This window comes from Plectropomus leopardus, chromosome 2 (assembly GCF_008729295.1).
Source record: "Plectropomus leopardus isolate mb chromosome 2, YSFRI_Pleo_2.0, whole genome shotgun sequence".
Lineage (NCBI taxonomy): Eukaryota > Metazoa > Chordata > Actinopteri > Perciformes > Serranidae > Plectropomus > Plectropomus leopardus.
The window spans coordinates 28203242-28219138 of record NC_056464.1 but is presented as its reverse complement, the minus strand read 5'-3'; the positions used below and the strand labels follow the sequence as shown (position 1 = coordinate 28219138).

At 38.1% G+C, this 15897-nt stretch overlaps 1 pseudogene; it reads left to right on the top strand.

The window, feature by feature from the left end:
- Positions 1-1114: 1114 nt before the first annotated feature.
- LOC121949863 lies at positions 1115-8858 on the top strand (annotated as a pseudogene).
- The last annotated feature ends 7039 nt before the right edge of the window (positions 8859-15897 follow it).

The window sequence follows — 15897 nt, the reverse complement described above, 5'->3', positions numbered from 1 at the left end:
GGTCATTTCACAGGGGTCCCTTGACCTCTGACCTCAAGATATCTGAATGAAAATGGCTTCTATGGGTACCCATTAGTCTCCCCTTTACAGACATGTCCACTTTATGCTCGTCCCATGCAGGTCTTTGCTGTCATTTGATTCCAAGTCAAAACAGTCTGGTAAGAATTAATTTACCTCAATGTGGACATAATAACTGTTTTGAAATGTAAAATAATGTATTGAAAACGTGATTAAAAAGTGACGAATTGCAATTAACTATTGAAATTGTGCAAGTAATCAAAATTTTAAAAAAAAAATTATTGACAGCCCTATAATTTATTTAACTTATGTCAGTTTCTGAAACATGCGGGCAAGATGTTGTCTAGCTTTTCCTGTTCAAAGAAGGATGATTTTAAATTGGACATGAGTGAAAAGCCCAAAAGGTTTGATTGAAGCAACATATCAGATGTTTAAATAAAAAATGAACATTTTGGGTGATGGCTGTTTTGGTAAATTAAAATTTTATTTTGCTTCAGTGTTGAATGGGCCTAACAAAAAGGGATGTTATTTTGTATTAGTATTCATCTTACCAGGAATTCTTCATGACTTCCGGAGAGGGATTTAGGGAATTGAATATGGCCTTAGGGAGTCAGTTATCTCTGACAGCTGTTTGATTCTGTTTGAAAACAATTCTAACAAACACTCTTTTTTGCTTGTTTGGAGTGCAACTGGATTGAGTTAATTTCTGCCCTGACACACTGATACATTTTGACCTCACCTGCAATCATCCCCTGATTGAGCCCATGCATAGGAAGTGCCAGTTTACAACATCACAGTACTTAACTGTAATTAAATCCAATCAAAGCATGCTGTTCCAGCTCCAGATAGTATCTTTCTCCATATTTAGTGGGTTTCTTTGGAAAACAAGTGACCCTTTATGGCTGGGCAGAATCAGAGTGGAATTTTTCTCCCTTTGAATCTTACAAGGGATCACTTCAAATCATGTAGATGCTAAAAGGATTGACTCACTGCGCAAAGCAAGATAACATCGCTCAAATGCTGTTACGGGGCATTTGGTTTTACAAAGTCAAAACCTGAACTCAAAGTGCAGGGAGGGAGAAAGAAAGGAGTTACAACAGCTTGCTCATACTCAACCCAGACAGTTTCCTTTGGAGGAAAATAGATAAGGGGAGGGGGTGAGTGACACTAGTAGGTTTCGGAGCTTCTGCAAACCACACATCAATCTGTGCACAGGGAGGGATGAGAACTGCAGTGCGCAGAGATCCCAGAATAAAAGGGCAAATCATCGCTTGAAAGGTAAGCTTTGAAAGTTTGAAAAAAAAAAATCCCATGGTAATGTTGTATTGTGTAAGGTTGTATGAGTTCAACAGTTTGAGATGGGTGTTCAGTGAATTAGAGTTCAATTCAAGTGTTAAATTTTGTTCCTCTGCAGGCGAGAGCGATGGATTTTGGACTATAGAGTAATTAAATCTGATTCACAAAACCCACTTTAACAGAGTGAGCTGGCACAAAACTGCGGATCACCCCACAGCGGAGAGACATCTATTTGTTTGGTGATGTGAACGCTGGCTGCGCCGGAGCGGCGCTTTTGCGCACGATGGAGGAGCTTTTACGCGAGCAGAGTAGTTGGTCGCAGAATGTTTCCTGGAGCAACTCAAGTCGTGGGAATGATACTCATTTAGGAAACGCCACAATAAATCCTTTGAAACGAAATGAAGACGTGGCCAAAGTGGAAGTTACCGTCCTGGTCCTGGTGCTGCTGCTCGCTCTGACCGGCAACCTGTGCGTCCTGTGGGCCATCCACACCACCAAGCACAGCCAATCTCGGATGTATTACTTCATGAAGCACCTGAGCATCGCAGACCTTGTCGTTGCAGTCTTTCAGGTCTTACCGCAACTCATTTGGGATATCACATTTCGCTTCTACGGGCCGGATTTGCTGTGCAGGTTGGTCAAATACCTCCAGGTCGTGGGGATGTTTGCATCTACCTACATGCTCGTCCTGATGTCCATCGACAGGTGCTTAGCTATCTGCCAGCCGCTCCGCTCGGTGCACAAGAGAAAAGATCGCTTCTGTGTGATCGCCTCTTGGATGCTCAGCCTGGTCTTCAGCACTCCTCAAGCGTACATATTTTCTTTGAGGGAGGTCGGGAACGGAGTTTATGACTGCTGGGGGGACTTCATACAGCCATGGGGGGCCAAAGCGTACATCACATGGATGAGTCTCAGCATTTACATTCTCCCAGTGGCAATTTTAAGCATCTGCTATGGATTGATATGTTTTAAAATATGGCAGAATTTCAATTTAAAAACCAAAAGGGATCAGTTCCTGGCTCTCACTCCAAGGCCCTCCAAAGGCGCTCATCCCCTCTGTCGTGTGAGCAGCGTGAGGCTCATTTCCAAAGCAAAGATCCGCACAGTGAAAATGACATTTGTTGTGGTCCTTGCCTACATTGTGTGCTGGACTCCCTTCTTCTTTGTCCAGATGTGGTCTGCATGGGATCCTGCTGCACCAAGAGAAGGTAAAGACACACTCAGTGTTTTTTTTTTTCTTTACTTATGCACATTTGGTGGCCATGGCGAGCTTCCCCTGGTTTTATTTTATTTTTTATTTTATATATATTATTATTAGTATTATTATTATTAATTTATTAACTAATCTATTTAAAAGTGACAGTTGCTCAGTCTATAGGGACTGGGCTTTAGGAACAAGAGGGTCACCGGTTCAAGTCTGCATACAGACATCGAGTGTGGACTGTGTTATGGTCAGAGATCCACAGAGTGTCAAAATCTAGTTCACAGGTTTCCTTGCTGATCAGGAGTTATTGGGTTTACCTGGGATGTTCTCCCTCAGTTGCTGGCAATCAGATTGCTGGGAGGCTTTATAGGGAGGCTGGGTTTTCCTGCTCAGTTGGTTGTGTGTCTCCTGAGAGTCCACACCTTCAGTTGGCTTTATTTGTTTTTTTTTTTTGTTTTTTGTTTTTTTGTTTTAGGTGGAAGTCTGAGTTGAGTGTGTGCTGGAGGTGTGATTCCTCTTTTGGCCATTTATTTTATTTACCCCCTATTCAGTGACACCCACTTAGGTCTAGTTTTGGGAGCAGTTGTTTAGTTTGTCTATTTTGATAGAATCAGTGAGTGGCTGTGGGGAGTTTTATTCACACACCACCTTTTAGAAACCAAAGTGCCTGATTTTGCTTTCACCTTTTTGTACATGTGCAGTGTTTCCCAAACCTGCGACCCATGTCCTTCAGGTTTTGTTTTCTGGTGAAACGTAACAACTGGTAACTGAGCAGGTGCCAGATCACCTCCTTGAGCAAGGCTTTGAACCCCTGGCTCGGCGCCAGTCCATGGGCAGCCCCCTCACTCTGACATCTCTCCATTTAATGCATGTATAGGTCCTGTTTTGTGCATTCATGTGTATTTCAGGCTTGTGTGTATATGACAACAGAGTGAAAAAAATTAATTTCCTGCTGGGGATTAATAAAGTAATATAAAATAAAATGAAATTATATATATATATATACTATATATATATATATATTGCATTTATTATTAATAAGAACAAGAGCTGGTGACACAGTGGTGCCCTTCAGTTTGGAGATGACATGGTCTCCCAGTCAGTGTGGATTGTCTCATGGGTCTCTGTCAAAGACATGCAGCTTAGGTTAACAGGTGACTTTAAATTGCCTGTTGTCATGAATGTGAGCATGAATGATTGTCTGTTTCTATAGACCTTTTACACTACCTTTTCAAGGTGAAAAAATGTACTGTTATGCCACCTTGCCATTATGTATAAAAGGTATGTTTGCAGAACTGGAGGGCGGGGTTGTTGTTTACCTTAAAGTTGGTAGTGGAGGTAGTAACTGCACCGAAACAGCATCTGCATAAAAGGGACAGCCAAAAGGGAAAGGACCATATTATTGTTGATAAAGTGCTTCAGACACATAAGTTATGTCACGCTAGAGGTCAATGCAGTTGTATTAGAAGTCATGCTCATCACACCTCTTTTGCTTTCGCCATGCCAGCATGGCATCTAAAATCACACACTGGAGTGGCATGATGCTGCCGTTGTCTGATTCTGTGAAAAAAGAGGCACAAAAAAGGGACTTTGTAGCAGCCCTATAGCATGATCTCTATGTGTCAGCCCTGTGATAGTCTGGTGACTCCGCCTCTCATCTAATGTCAGCTGGGATAGGCTCCAGTCCCTGTGACTCTAAGTAGGATAAGCAGTATAAGTATAAGCAGAAATCAACAAAATAAACAACTTAGCTAACAAACAATAATAGCAACATAAATACAAGCAATAAAAGAATACGATATGTGCACTTTCTTATTTTTCTTTTTTTTTTTGTTCTGCACCCCAGATGGTTTTACCTTTGCATCTTCTTTTACTGTGCATACTCTTCATAAACTCAACTGTGTTAGATTTTTTTTATGTAAAAAAATAATAATAACAAATATGGGACAGTGAGGCAGTCCGAGGCAGTTGCCTATGTCACCTACAAGAAGATCTGCCACTGCCAATGTACAACAGATGCAGTTTGAATCCTGACATAAACCTCTTGCACATTCACTAAAGCAACGATTTATCTTGTGTATTTACTGGCTTATGAAGACATTAGCCCTCCTTTAAAGTGCCAAGTTCTCACTGACACAAGGAGTCGATCATCTTTGTCCAAGATTTATATTGGTGGATTTATTGCCCATAAAACATGTGATGTAAGAAAAATCACCTTTTCTGCAGCAATATTTCAGCACTAAGTGCCTCATAATACAAAGGTCATTCTTCCACCTCACAAAATATCTCTGGGAATATATAAGCAATCCACTTCACTTCCAAGGCAACACAATGGTGTTTAACTTCAGACTTCCCCAGAGTGAACGCAGATGAATAGGAGTGTCATTTACAGTGGTTATCAGTTCACAGAAAGTCTTCAGAGCCACTGGGAGAGTAAATGTACCAGGACATCAAAGAGTTCCTCTCTCTGTTCCTGCTAGTGGTTTATATCATTTCCATTTAACGGCATAGTTAAATCCTATCTTTTGAGTTCACCATTAAAGGGTACAAGAGTAGGGGAGCAAATATGCTCCAAAACCTTTCAAGTGGCGTTATCTGAACTAAACTGGATAAGTGTTCATTCAGAGCAGTCAGAGATACAGATATGTCCAGACTTAGCCAAGCTAATTATCTTTCTTTAGTTTCCCTTCATGCAGATTTGTGCAAAACCAGGAAAATAAACACATTAAAGCCAAGAATGCATGCAGTGCACATTATAGAAATGTATGTTGTCATAGAGGCCCCAATGTTGTTTGGATGGCTGGATGGACCCAGCTACCAGGCTATGCATATTTTAAATAACCCCTTGTTTTAAACGGTTTATTTGTTTTATGAAGAAAGGAGAGTATTCTCAACTGAGAAAGGAATACAAAACCTTTCAGTTTAATAATTTCAGATCACCAAATTTGGAGATCCTGCTTTTTCACTGGACAGTGACACTGTAAAACATAAATTACTCCATAACATTAAAGCTACAGTAGGTAACTTTTCTTTTCTTTTCTTTCTTTCTTTGAGCACACATGGCAAAGCTGACACTATTACCCGATCGTAAATGAGGCAGATTATTTGTTAAAAAACAAGACATTCTCATCCTACAATTACCGCCACTTGGTCAGTACCATTCATGTCTATATATGACGTAAAAGATATCCTCCTGTTATTGACATTCTGGGACATTGTGTCAATTTGTGCCTGTTAAATGCATTGTGTCCTTGCAAAATACACTTCCATTTCAAAGGAAATGCACAGTTTCTGCTTGTTAGATACATACAGTCTTTTTCAACGGCGGTAAAATACCTTGTTAATAACCGTGCTCAAACTGTCAAACTAGGCAGGGCCGATCAAATATGAACCAAGATTCTGTTACTGCATTGCCAATATTTCTTGCCTCAGATATTTCCAAAACATATTTCAGTGTAAAGTTAAACAATATAATGAGAAAGTTTGCGCCGGCTGGTGGTTGGTCAGGTCATAAACCTTCCTCACACCCTGTAGAGATAATTCAAGTATCATTGATTATCTGCTCATTTCTACTGACTTATTGCATTCTCTTTGAAGTAATGTCCCCTTCAAGTTGCTTAGGGCAGCTTAAAGTGTGACAACAAACACTCTCTTCCAGGGCCTGAACTTTAGTCATATCATCACATTTAACAAACCTGCAGTTGATCCACTGATAGCAATGGAGAGGCTGACTTTCTGCACTTGTGGAATGTTTATTTAACTTTTTATACATAGAATTTTCTTTGATAAAGTGCCTATTCTTTATCAAATAAATGATGACAGTATCATCACTATCCAACTTTTCAGCATCACCCTGATTCCATTTTCCCAACTTCAATCTGAGAAAAGCTCACGATATTACAGAAAAAGCAGCCAAGATGAATATTTTTTTTCTTTCATTTCTAGCAGTAGAATAAAATGGTTGATGTACTGTCAGAGTGAACGATACCAGGGCAAGAAAAAAAAGAGTTTGAAAACTGTCATTTTGTGGTATTTCCCCTTAAGAGACCTCTACTCTTCATTGCACCAAGCAATCTCACAACTCTGGATGGGATGTTTGACTTATCTGTTATAAATTTGAAGAGACATTTGACACTTCGCACAGCAAACCTCTCACAATAAAGCAAAGGACTATAGAGAGTCAGAGCAGCATGAACAAAACAGGTCAGCAGTTTCACTTGAGGAGAGAAGAAGACAACACACACTAAATCTCTCTCGCTCCATTAAAGATTTAAAAAAAAAGAAGAGTTGGAAGTGTTCCACTTTTCCACTTTTCAAACAGCATGCTCCTTCAATGTGGTCTTTGCCTCTAAAGATTGGAAATTTAATCACTTGAATGAATGAGAAAATAAGGTGTAATTTTCCATCCAGGACAGCCTGTTCTAATTGAAGCCATTTATCAATTTTGTGTCAAGCAGGTTAAAATCCTATTTGTGTTGCATCCATCAACCCTCCATATGTTTTTAAACTTTAATCCCACACGTTTGTAGGGTCATCTGAAATGCTTCAGCAAGTCCCTTAATAGACTTCTCTATAAATGATGTAGCTAGCTTGAACAAGGACAGATATTTCTATGTATAAAGTAGAAATAAAATGAAAAGTCTTAATCTGTCCTGATTGTATGTGTGTGTGGTTTGCTGCATCTTAATTTAATTTATAGAAATGTAGGTGTATGGTTATGCTGATACTTTTTGAACAAAAGTTTACAGCCATGGCCTGGCATCATGTTAATGTGCACTAATTAGCACTAAACACAAAGAGCAGCTGAATCAGTGTTATTAGTTGTGCAAGTATTTAGTCATTAACCTAAAGTTGTTGATACATTTAAGTCTGGACCAAAATGGTGGGCTGACCAATGGAGCAACCGACACACCTAAGTTTCTACGCTATCAATGGCCAAAAGCACTTACAGCGTCAGTTCACCTGCTTTTTATCAGTCTAGATTGTTTTGGTGTGAGTTGCCGAGTGATGGAGATATCTGACGTAGAGATTTCTGCCTTCCCTTAGATGGAACTTGGCTTATGGGGCTCAAAGCGGCCAAAATAAAATAAAATAAAATAACAATTGGCAACTCACACTACTACAATCTAGATCAATACATAGCACTACAGGTTAGGGGGAAAATGTCTTTTTTTCAGTTTTTGGGTGAACTGTCCCTTGAAAAGTGTAGCTTGAAAGTCCAAACAAACACACTGAGTTAGGACTTTAGCCCACAACCAGGTGATGACATCTGACTGAAATGCAGAAAAATGTTTTTACCTTAAAGGCTTTCTAAAAATCCATCCATCCATTCCTTTTCTAAACTGCTTGTCCTATTCAGGACAGTAGGGAGCTGGAGCCTATCCCAGCATGCACTCGGTTAGAGGCAGGGTACACCCTGGCCATTTTTCTGCACAGGGACAAGGCTGGTGAGATTTAAAATGTTTATCCTTCACAGGCTAAAAACTGCATTTGTCTGACAAAATTTTCAGCCATAGAGTTGGTGCATTATTGAGTAAATATGGTGTATGTGGGATTGACTTAAAGTTTTACATTTATGCTGTAAAAATACACACATTCACCAAAATTATAAAGCATCTATTCTTTCTCTCTCTCTCTAGACATGGCCTTCATCATCGCCATGTTGCTGGCCAGTCTCAACAGCTGCTGTAACCCCTGGATCTACATGTTCTTCGCTGGTCACCTCTTCCATGACCTGACGCAGTGCTTCTTCTGCTGCTGTAGACAGTACCTAACAGCCTCCTCCTGCAGATGCGATCGACAGTGCAGGCACAAGAACAACTCCTCCACTTGCGTCATCAAGAACACCAGCAGCCAGAGGAGCCTCACACACACATCCAGCACAGGGGGACCAGGACTCTGAAGAGCCAGCTGTAAGACATCCAGGCTTCCTGTAGTTGAACTGTTCGGCAATCATGCAAGCCTCCATTTCAGGCATTTAATCATCTGCAGTGGCACTGCAGCATTTTTTATTTTCAAATTGAGCTAAATAGACAATGTAAATCCCCTGCACAGATCTCTACGGATGTATATCCTTTGCTTTCCTAAATCATCACTTACCTTTTGGACTCCCTTTGCACCTACAAATCACATGTTTATTTTACATTGTAGCATTTCGAAATTTATCCTTATAGCAGCTGCATTTTCAGAGTTGTTTGTATGCCTCTGTCCTTTAGTCTTAAACCTTTAAGTATTGTAATTTGTTGTCCTGATTTGACCTTAAAAGACAAGTAATTTTGACAGTAATTATATAAATTGTGCAAGACATTGTTTTGGCAAATCATTCTTAACTGCATTTCAACCTCCTGGGACTCGTATGTGTGCATAAAAAATTAAATAGTCTTTGAACAGTCAGTTTTTTAAGAAAAAATGATGTCCTCATATCAGGATGATGGTTTTTTAATCATAACTGTGTAATCAGGTATACAACAGTTTATTTTAATGTCTGAACATTGTTGTGCAAAAAACAAAATCACAAACAACACAACAACACAACATTTGTTCCATGTTTTGTAACTATGGGTTATGGGTCATTGTTGAAGTCTAAAACTGTTTAAACCTGTTCATTTCAATGCCTAAACATGGCTGTGCTTAAGCAAAAAATAATAATAATAATAATAATTAAAAAATGCAAATAATGCTGCATATCTTAATGCCTTGTGATTTGTTTGCTTTGTAATTCTGTATGAATTTTCCTTACTCTACATTCCAAGCTAGGAATTTCTATTTTGTCTGTAGGAATAGTCTGTCACACCAAATTGGCCTGTGTGAAATGCTGCGATAATAAAATAATAACATCACAAATCCCTCAAACAAGAACTTATTGTTTTATTTCATTATTATTGCTAAAATTGGTCAAATTTGCATACCATATCAAACTAAAAACATTATTAAGCATTAAATAACAAATTTCTATTAACATAATTAAATACACCTACTCTCATTACTTTAATAAAGTTGTTTTTTGTGTACTTGCACTTTTTTGTAGTTGTGAAAATACGTAATTTTACTTTAAGTCGGCCTATTGTTTGTCACCAAAATTAAATGTAGCATTTATATAGGCTACACCAGACTGACGGTAATGTTTTGCGGTCACAAAAACTAAATACATTCATCATAAACTATAGAAAGTCTGTTGTATATTATTTTAATTATTTTGAGGATGGAAGGATGGAAAAGAAAGATTCAGGATTAAACAGCACAACTTGGGGTCAGTGGTCTAAGTGGGATGTGAGGATTCTTAAAATAATAAAATAATATGTAGATGTAAAGCCTGACTGATCTGCACTGAGAGCTGTTATGATGGTTTTGATTTATTGATGTCGTTTGAAGGTGACAGATAGATTTATTACAGCAGTAAAATTAAAAAATGCTGATATACATTAGAATTCATGTAAATGAAGGCTGAACCATGAGCAGAAATCACAGATCGCCTGCATAATATTTGAAAGGTTTACATTGTCCATCAATACAATAATTGGAGACTTTAAACAGACTGATAAACGATATGATAAGAATGAATGAATGAATGAATGAATGAATGAATAGGAATCCAATCTAACAGGATGTGGGTGCTTCTGTGACTTCCTGTATAGACCGAAGGCCTCTGGGTAAGTCAGAAAACCTCCCGACTTCAAATACGCAGCGACACAATCAAATGCAGTTCGCTTCCGTGTTGGTTCTGGTTAGCGTTACCGTGCCTAAACATATCTCTGAGAAAGGTTGCATCTACCTTAACTATTGACTCATTTAATGTTCAAATGTACGCTAATAACCAAAATCAAGCATATCTGCGACGTGGCATGAGGCAGTTGCTTGCTGAACACGCCAAACGTCCTTGTGCGTCTGGCAGAGCTTTGGCTAGAGGGATTTTACATTCAACGGACTTTCTACTGTTTTTGACAATAAACCGTCATGTGAGCGCATTCAGCTCAGCATTTTGGAAAACTTTGAGGAGCGCAGTGGAACAAAAAGGACCAGTGGACTATTATATTTACGGACTTCGCGTCACAGAGTGACTCATACAGGTGAGTGCAACAACTCCGGATGATATTATTAACAACCAGTACAGGCAATATTGTATACAGCCCCTTATTTTGCTTCTCTTAAATGTATTTTTTCTCTGGCTGCAGTGCAAATGGAGGACTTAGCGTTGACGCAGCTCACAGAGTGACTCATACAGGTGAGTGCAACAACTCCAGGTGATATTAACAACTACAGGCAACTTTGTGTAGCCTGCAGTCCCTCCTTTTGCTCCTATTTGCTGTGATGTGATTGTGTTGCTGCAGTGCAGTTTAAAGTTAAAACAGCTCCGCGTTGTCTGTCTTGGTGATTATTATATCTACTGTCGATGCTACAAAATGTGTGGAGTTGTCTTTTTTTCTGATTTATTTCCTGTTGGACATAATTGCTTTTGTTGTTCTACTAGTGTGTACATGGATATTTAATGGGACTGAGACAGCCAGTGTTTCCCCTAGAATTTTGTCAGGTCTGGTGGTGGGCCTACACACCAAAAAAAAAACAACAAAAAAACAAAAAAAAACATTTCCAGACACAACGCCTGGGACTGACGTGGTTGGCTCAGGCCTCCAGGTAGTGCGCCAGGTTGATGCAAAATTCACGGTCACGTGATGCACACTGGCCCAGAAAGACTGTTCCCTGTTGACTAACCATCCGGTTCGATAACATTTGGAAAGTCTAAAAACTGCAAGATTAAATGTTTTACACCGCCATTTAAGCTAGGGAAGTCGGTCGGCCGCCTTCGGCTGCCATTCATCTCTGCTACGCGCTCCAGAAATCCATGACATATATACATAGACCAAGCAGTCAGTGACAGCTGCATTGACTCACTGCAGTAGACAGTGGAGGCAGAGGTGTATCAGTGATTATCATCATGACTCACTGATTTGTATAGTATATATATATATATATATATATATATATATATATATATATACAGAATAACTGGTTAAATTAAGAATGCAAGTTTTCATATCAAAATGCTAAATTTTATTTCAATGAGTAAATGTAAGTTCAATGACGACTTCATATAATAATATAATATAATATAATATAATATAATATAATATAATATAATATAATATATATATGTTTGTGTGTGTGTGTGTGATTTATTATTTAATTCATATAATTTTTTTTTCTTTTATTCATTTATATATATTGTAAGCACTTTTAAGCACAGTCTAACATAAATTTCATTATAGTTCAAATATAGTTCTCTGACCACACCTGATTCATTGGCTATTTTTTTATGTGACTGACCAGTCCTGACCAAGTTGCTCTGTAAAATAAAAAAAGACTGAAAAATATTGAAAGCTCTGGGATTTAGTAGTTGTTAACATGAATGAAATTACTGACTGTAAAATACCCCTCAAGGCTAATGAAACATTATTTGTAGACTCTAGGCAGTGATGTAATTTACAGTAAAACTATATTAGGTGCAAACTATACACATTGTCATTTCAGATAGATAGATCAAAGTGGGAAAATATCCTGACTTGTATCATTCCCAAATTATGCTGGGGCCAGACAGTTTATGCCACAAGCAATGATTGCAACTTGATACTTGTTCAAAGTATGATGAATGATTAATAATATGTCTTACTTATGCCTGGTTAATGTGCCGTGACTGGGCGGTTTATTATTAAACTTGCCAAAAGTAACACAATTATCATTATTATTTGGCTATAACTTTTATGGTATTGATTAGTCAAACTGGCTACAGTGGTTAGGCTAAGAATAGCCATGTTAGCCAAGGCTGGCTTTTTTAATAGTTTCAGGGTAAATCATCAGGCTGTGCATCTTCATTAATCTCTAGATTCAATTTGGTTACGATTACAATTATCATGTCAAGGATTGGCTTGGAGTCCACGATGCATCATGACACATTGCATCCTTAGTTTTCTATATTAATGCACTTTGCGATTTTTTCATCAATAAATTCACCCATTCAGGTAAATATGAACTCCCCTTTTTACAAGTTAAACATTTATTTAAAAATCAAATGGAAATCACAAACATTATTTATTTTTATGAAATCCTTATTTAACCAGATTGGTCCCATTGAGATAAAGAATCTCTTTCCCAAGGGAGACATGGCCAATACAGTCAGCAGTGATAACACAAAGTTGCACACAGAGACACAAGGGGAGACAGAATACATTTCACAATCACTGAAATTTGCATTAAAAATGATCTATGAGCCAAAAGAGAGCTTTCCAGGAGTCATAACTTGAGTCTAAACACAGCAGACAACAGGAGTATTAACAGTAAATACTAAAATGCCATCAAACTTTAAAGTAGTTTAAATAGTGCAGTGTACTTTTTCATAAAAGAAAATATTTTTTAATAATATAAATGTTTAAATATTAAATTTAATGGCTGCTACTAGGAAGTTCTTTCGAACTGTAAAACTTTATTGTCCAGCCGCAGCTGAAAAATCAACTAGCAGTGTTACATGGCTATGATTGATTATGGGTTGTCACTGCACTGATGCAGAATCGTCCATGTCTGCATCACGATGCATCTTAAAAACGACTAATTTCACAGTTTCAACAGTCTTTGTACATCTGCAAGGAAATGCAGATCTAAAATCACTTTAAGCGTTGATATCCCAACAACACGATGGACTTAACTTAAATTTATACATCCTTTCAGTTATAGTGCTATGTTGTGCTACACTGTCAGTAAAACAGGAAAAATATACATTTACAGTACAGTATCACAGGGTAGTCCTGTTGTGACTGTCTGACAAGGGAACCTACTGTTTGGAAACTATATGTGCCGTTTGAACTCAGGGGCATACTGTTCAAAGACTTAGGCTGTCAGGGGATCTCCTCATGCCGCTGAATCAGAAGCAGCACACCATTTGATGATTACCATACCACTCAGCGGTCAACTTGTGTAACTAAATTGAAAGTGGCATGAGTTTGCTAAAAAAAAAAAAAAAACCCTCCCAAACCTGGAGCTGAAACTAGACCAGCTGGGTATAAACCAGGAGTCCTGACTGCCAGGCCATCTGGGACAACAGTACACTGAGATCTGGTTTGACTAGCAACTTGACAACAACTGACACTGTTGACAACTGATTCAACACTCAGAAATAACAAGTACTATGAATTTCAGAACCACCTAAAGAGCCTCTATAACAGACTTGACGAACACCACTACAGCTTTAAGTGTGCAGGAAACTTTGTTACTCTGCAGGTTGATAAAGGGGAACTTTTTACATCTAAGGTTTCATCTTCTTTCTCCTTCTGCTTTGTAGAGTTCATTGATGCCCAAGACAGTCCAGTGGTGAAGGACACCGACCGCCAACATAGAGAGGAAGCTTCAACGCAGGCTCAAACCCTGCCTGAGGTGTGTCACACGGGACTGCTTGTGATGAGTGAATGTGGGAGTCAAATTTCAAGCGTTTCGTCGGTTCCCATTGGGAACCAGTTTCAACTTGTGATTTTGCGAATTTCACCTTGTGAATTTCAACTTGCGAATTTCAACTTGAGAATTTCAACCTGTGAATTTCCAAATTTCATTTGCGAATTTCCCAATTTCAACGTGTGAATTTTCCAATTTCCACGGTGGACCACAGAGGAAGGAATAGAGAGAACGTAAGTATATGGGAGCCCAGGGAGTTGAGCTGGCTTAATTGGCTAGCTTGATGGGTAAGTGTTTTTATTTTAAAGAAAAACTTGTAAAATGGTCCAAATAAAATTAGAGGCAATGTTTAATCTGGGCATTAAATGACCTAAAGTTTTAGTTCAGATTAAAGTTTGAGTGATTAAAGGGCTTACTGTACATAATAGGGTTCTAACTGGCTCCTGTCTACAGTTTTGTCCCCATAGATGGAAATTTTTCTATTTGGTTATTTATATTTTTTCTCATTCCTGCCGTTATTAAGTAATTGTTATAAAAGTAACAAAAATAGAATAAAAAGTAAAAACTGTATAAAACTGTATATAATATGAGCTCTAATAACATGGCGCCCTCTTGTAGAATAACAAATATTGTATAAGGACTTTGATCCATAGCTTAAAGACTGGAGTACATTTTCCCCACTATTTAAGCATAATAAGTCACGAGCTAAAAGAGATGAAAAAGCTATTATTATTTTTTGCCCGACAACTAAGATGTACATCTGTGCAAGTAAATCAGACTAAGTTGACCACTGAGTTACATAAAACTATTTTCATAGGTCTGAATGACCCTGTTTGGCCTCATGATGATCACTGATCCTCACAGTGGACAGTCCCACACCATCCACAAAGATTCTGGCCTCTACAAAGACCTGCTGCAAAAGCTGCACATGGCTAAGGTTTGTGACTGCATTGGTGATAGTGACACAGACAAGTGGCCCATCAGGAGGAAAAACACCTACACCTTAACCATAACTAACCAAATAAATAAATCCATGAAAAGTTTTGGGTCTACTCACCCATGTTTTCATGCATAGCATTTTTGAAAAATAAAGGTTTAATACTTTTCTATTTTTTTTCATCTGATATATCTGCACTTTACACTTATGTAAAAACTGGTATAGGCTTGATATTTTTTAAATTACCCTTAAAGGTCAGCAGTAGTTTATTGGTAACCCTACAAGTTTCATACTACAATACAAAAACAAATCTTTCTCTAACAATTAATGCAGCTCCCCCTGCTAGTGTATTACATTAAAATAGCTAATAGATGTTAATTTTGCTGCAGCAGCCACCACAGTTTATGATTAGTTTTACGTATATCAAATACTTCCTGCCAGGGACAGATTCACCACCAGCATAAAAAGGAACTCTAAATAATCACTGCAGTACATCAACCACGTGCAGCAGGCTTCTTTTAAGTCTATTTTCTTATCCATGGTAATTTATGCATACTAATACGCACATAGATACATACATAAACTTTAGGCTGTTTGAAACAAATTAATTTGAAAGCAGGGTTTAAATTTGATCATGTTTTGTACCTTGGCTGTAGACTGACTTGGCAGATGTGGCTGCCTTCTTGTTTTTATGTGGATAAGCGTTTTGTGTTTTTGCTACCACTAGATGGCACAACAGTGTCCACAAACAAGGACAACTTGACTGTAGTGATTGTTTACTCCTTTAAAACACTGTATCATTGTGTACAGGCATTTTTCTTAGATATTTTAATATATTGGAGGTTAAGTGTTGATATGCACAATTGTAAAGATAATACCCACTTTTTTCATCTTTTTAACATCTTCATTTTAACAACACAACAAAAACTCAGCAGTAATGTAAAATCTATAATGAATGCATTTTAAAAAAGGAAGCTGGTTTCAGCATGTTTTCAGCAGACTTTCCTGT